This window comes from Hyalella azteca, unplaced genomic scaffold (assembly GCF_000764305.2).
Source record: "Hyalella azteca isolate HAZT.00-mixed unplaced genomic scaffold, Hazt_2.0.2 contig5956, whole genome shotgun sequence".
NCBI classification, from domain to species: domain Eukaryota; kingdom Metazoa; phylum Arthropoda; class Malacostraca; order Amphipoda; family Hyalellidae; genus Hyalella; species Hyalella azteca.
Genome location: NW_025936130.1, coordinates 162,269 through 167,967, shown reverse-complemented (window position 1 = coordinate 167,967; position 5,699 = coordinate 162,269).

The window sequence follows — 5,699 nt, the reverse complement described above, 5'->3', positions numbered from 1 at the left end:
TGAAACTCAAGATTTCAAACATAGATTAATAAAATAGTATCTATTCACCCTTTTGCATATAAACCTACCTAGTATTTAGTAAGAGCATTAGTCACATGATAGACAAAAAATATTATAACTTAGTGGAACAGGTACCGTCAAAGGGGTAATAAGGGTCAGGCAGAGTAAATTAAACAGTCCTTCCTGCTGAATTGGGACAGTCCTCCACCACAGCCTCAAAATTTTATAGCAGTGAAACTAATTGAAATATTTCAAAACTAAAAATATTAGCATAAACTTGAACATTTTTTATCTATGCAGTATAAAGGAGGTTAAGAAATCCTACATTTACTAGTTCTAAAAAATCCAGGAAAAAAAGGTTGAAAAGTGACATTTTGAAAAAGTACTTCTACAAAGGTCTGCAGTAAAAAATATTTGCCTTGTTAAAAAATTTTGCTTGAAAAAAAGTTGCAGGCAGGTGTTGGCTTTAAAACTTCATTGAAGGAATTTTCACACCTAAATCCAAAACAAAATGATGGCCATTTCAGGACACCCTTAAACCGCATTTACAGGATGTAAATTTATGCAATAATTTCAATCCAAATGTGTCGGCAAGATCTTCAGAAGGCGTAAATTTTGCTGCTGATGCGTCGCCACATATCTTTCAATATTCACCCACTTTCTGCACAGTGGCATACTTCAAACATTTTAAAATCAAGTTTATTTCAAGTGTCCTGGATTACCCCATTCCCAGGAGAGCAAATTACCACTGCCAGGCATAATTTGGGATGCTTTTATTTTGCATCTGGCACCTTAGTATCCTTAGTATTTGTTTGGGACATAGCAGTCCCAGGCCACGATGGATCGCCGCCTCTGATTATTGTTCATCCGCCCTCATTTGGGCCACCTGATGCACGATGTATTTGCAAACTATGACACTTTCCTCAAGTTTGTCATTTGCATATGTAACTAGAAGAGTTCTACTACAATGCACCAAAACCTGGAGTTATTTGGAGTTATTTTACTAAAAAATATAATTGATTTTACCACCTGGTCTAAGTTACCCCAAGAGCTGGGGTAACAAAGACCATCACTTTTTTTTAAATTACATAAAGACTATGAGAGGCAGGAGCCAGCAATTTATGGTGAGTGAAGCTAGAGTATAGACCTGTATTTTGCATGTTTCAATTCAAGTTTAATTTAGCTAGTAAAAAAAGGCATCATTTATAAAAAAAAAGTGGTCTAAGTTACCCCATTTTACGGTACTCAGCATAAATGGCTTTTCATTCAAAATTACCTGGCGACGCATCTTAAAATTACCTGGCAACGCTTACGACTTAAAAACCCATATATTGGCAACGCTGCATCCACCCTCTGCGCCCTGGCTTTGGATCTCAACATTTTCCCGCCTGACGGCCCAGACCTAGTGTTTTGGCAATAGCTAGTATGGCGTGCAAAAGTATGACTGTATGACGTCACTATTTCAACCATTAACAAATGCATGGAACTAAGAAAAAGCTTAATATAAAGGAAAAAAGTCAAGAAGTGTCAGATTTACCCATGATGTTGGAATATACCACGTTTACCCTATGCATTTAATTTATGCACAGCAGACAGCACAAATTGTGACAAATACCTATTACATACAATAATTATAATTTATAATGTAAACACATATGACATATCACCACTACTACTATTGAAATTTGAAATACAGCAAAAAATAAAAATTGGCAAAATTAATACCCACAGTCACAGTGACAGTGGCACAGTCCAACTTGGCTAGACTCCTAGGCCTATTGGTCCTAGCCTACACTGCTAGGTGGCCTACACACACTCAAAGTATCATTATCATAGCAGAGACTTTGTTTAAGCTAACTCTACCTCAAATTCATTTTTGAGTCCTAGAAGGGGACCAGTAAAGTATCGTGGATACCAGCTCCAGCCCAGCATCAGCATTGTCATACATAAGAAACCGATTAAAATCTTGAGTAGGTACAGACCCGTACAGTAGATGAGTAAATTAAAAATGAACAGATTCTAAAAAATTGTGCTTTGTCACTAGTAGTAGTATGGACTCACACTAATCAAGACAAAAGAGCTAATATCTGCTCAGCCAATTTTACGAGCTAGCCTAATATCTCAAGCAATAGCGGATAGCCCAACAAACCAAATCATAAATGTTGTGTAGCGTAGTTCGTAACTTGCTTCGATTCCAACGTTCCACGCTAGGAAATTAGATGTTGAACAACTAATAACGAGATAATCCACCTGCTACCTGTTTAAACCTTCAATAGTTTTTTACTTTGCCAAATTACGAGGCGTAAACCATTACAATTTACAGTCGCAAACTCATTCTGCTTTTTTCTTTCCGTACAGTATGGTCTTCATAAGCACTGTCATCGACAGTACTCCGCTGGAACATCATTCACCGAAATTTTTGATAAAATGAAGAGCGTTGGAAGAAATAAATTTGTTATTTTCCATCGTTATACAGAAAAGTTTACGGCTAAACATACGAAATTAAGAAAATAAAATTTGTTACGAGCTTAAAACAAATTAGCAAATGAACTGATTCAAGATTCGATACAGGAGTGGAGCGTGAAAATGTCTCTCAGGCCTAAGAGGCCTAAGTCATTACTATCAAGTACCGCCAATGCCGATAACCTAGCCAGCAGCAGCACCAAAGGCGTTGGCCTTCAACGGAAAAGATCTATTTTATAATTAAACTAAACTGCATATTTTTCGCACGTTCTATACAGGTTTGCTGCCATCATGTGGTTATCCCACAAGAAAAATACAATACATTTAGACACGTGCGGCTAGGTATGTGCACTGTGCAATTTCTGCGGAGTGGTGACTTTTGTGAAATGGTCGGTAGTCAATTAGCTGAAAAAATAGACGATACGGTGACACATCGAATTAAATGTAGGCTGCTATTAGGTCATGAGTTGACTGTTTACATCACCAGGATTATTTTTTTTAAGAAATTGAGTTGGTGTTACGGTAATGCTTTAAGATTACTTAACCTCCACCCGTAAGAAATGACTTCACTTATCAACTGACACTGACAGGACACTTAAACTCCTAAGGATATTTACTGGTAATTTTTTAAAGATGAAATAGACTATTAAAACCTGATAATTTAATTAAATATTCATTACAATACACAGAAAAATTGGTTTCTAAATGTTTGCGAATTTTGTCTTATTTTCGTCGCCTACAAACCCGGTAAATTAATGGGAGTCGATAAATTGCATGTAAACTACGTAGAGGTTGAACGTAAATACGTTGGCTTGCATCGAAAACCTAGGCGATACGCTAAAATGCCTAGCTATTTTTATCAGAGCAAATTTCATTAGAATAGTTTAGGTTTCTTTAAAAATGTTCACGACACAATTTAAGGTTTTATGAAGATGACATAGAGGCCGCCAAAACAGTCTAAATCTACGGGTGATCTTAGGAAAAGAAATAAAATTGGCAAACTCGTGGGTGGTTAGTGCAAGAATTAGCTTATAACCAAGCAGCTGGTTGGGTCGCGAGTCAGTAAAATCGAACAACCGGTCACCTAGCAGATCTCATTGCAATATAACACACGGGTCAGCAGCACACGCACAGAGTTCAGTCTGCCCCCTGCCGTGATGACGAGAGGTGATCGGGAACAAAAAGACACAACGTGAAGCTCACGCGCGTGACTTGAATAGTCGGTGAAAAATAAAATCATTAGTTTTTGAGGAATATTCAAAATGAGTTCAATCAAAACTAAGTGTTATTTATCTGAAGAATGGATTTCGTTACCTCAGATCCGTGTCTTGATACTTTATTTTCACACTACGCTTCGAATTGACAGAATGTTCATTCACCGATCCGCACACAATTTATAGTCAGTCGCAAGAATTCAGAGAAGTTGTATAGTAGATATAATATAAAATATCCGTAAAATTCGTCAGATCAATAATTAAACAGCTCAGTAATGAATTTTTATAATTTTTGTATAGTAAGTGCATCCGTATTAAGAATTCAATGTATAATTGAGCTGTTCATGAGCTAAACTGGCAAACTTCAGTAGAGGTAATCGCACAATCTAGAGGTTGAACAGAGATGTGATTGAAAAAAAAAACTAGTGCAGTGGCAGGTTGTTTACATTATGAACAGAACATAACTTATGAACAGAACATAAGGCAGCCCAACATGTTGTCATTAGAACGTTCATGCACAGAATATCTCTGGAATTGGTCGTATAGAAAATTGTTGTTATTAACTTAAATCAGAGTCCATTCACAGCCAACTACCGCCGATAGGGTTGGTTATACGGCAAACTGCTGTTTTACTTTGGGTAAGAATATCTCGTTTTCTGTTGCAAGGCAATGGGGAAGTGGAAAACGCTTTTAAAAAACTGTGTATGCATTTCGCTGTAAAAAGTGAAATAGTAAATATAGTTGGAGTTTCAAACTTGCATATGGGGCTCTATTCTAGGGAATACGTCGCTGTAAAAGGCATTTAATTTCAATGAATTCTTAATAACATGAAGAACTTTATTCAATTTCATCTATAACTCAAATTTTATTGCAATGAAAACTAACCACATGATTGACGCTAGCCCAATATGGGAGACTACTCTCTAATCATTAGGCGGAAGTAGAACCTTCTGAGCCAAACGTACGAACGTCCAGAAGTCAATAGCCTCGGTATGTAATCCAGCGAACGATGATCGAAGAGCTTTAAACGCTACGAGAGCTAGAGTATGCGTGCCTACTGGTTCAATATCGTCAATACCCTCACTGCCTCTTGAATAAGTCACTGAATTTTTCATGCGAGCTCCATTCATGGTTTTGTCTCACCCATGTTTGTTGGTACTTTGAAATATGCCAACAACAAGCTGAATCAATGGTAGGAGTAGGACCCATTAATTAAACGATTTTCAGTGCTGAAGGACTGAACTATATTGAATCAATGTTAGCGCCTCGCATCGAAATATAGTTCGAAAATACTATGGATATAGTGAAGGTCATCAAGTTAATAAATGCCACAAATTTGAAGTGTAGCAAGAATTAGGAGGTACTTGTAACACGAGAAATCCATTCACCAGTTAGTTTCGAATTATTATTCTCACCCGTGAGAGGCTCAATTACTTTATTGACATTTTTCAAACAATAAGCTGAGCATTATATCTACCGTGCCGCTTAGAGAGCAATGTGTTAAGTGCAGTGTAGTCATTATCTGCGCAATTGCAACGTCACGAGCATACCCGTGCGTCAAGATGCAGCCATTCACCAACTGCGCGCAATATTTTGGGGGCGGACCTCTAGGTCAATGTCGCAAGGTTGTTACGTTCAACAATACATCGGACAAGACGATCGATAGTGCGGTCGACCGCATCTAAACAACTGCTGCTGCTGTACCTGCGGTGCCTTAGTTATTCTCATTCGTTTGTGGGACAAGCAGAGTATAAAATATGACATATAATCGGTATTCGTAATAAAAAACATCATTCGTGAGAAGTGCAGGTGAAAGTCAAAAGCTTCTTCATTCCTTATATTTCTAATTTCCAGTCACGATCCTATTTTGTGACATTATCTATTATTCCATCGTGATGATGCACAATTACGAGTGTATATTGCTTCCAGGCGTCGATTTCAGTATTCAGAGCGGAACCAATAATTTTTCAAAACCATATTGAACCTGCCATTCAACACACAAGTACAAAAACAAAATTTGAG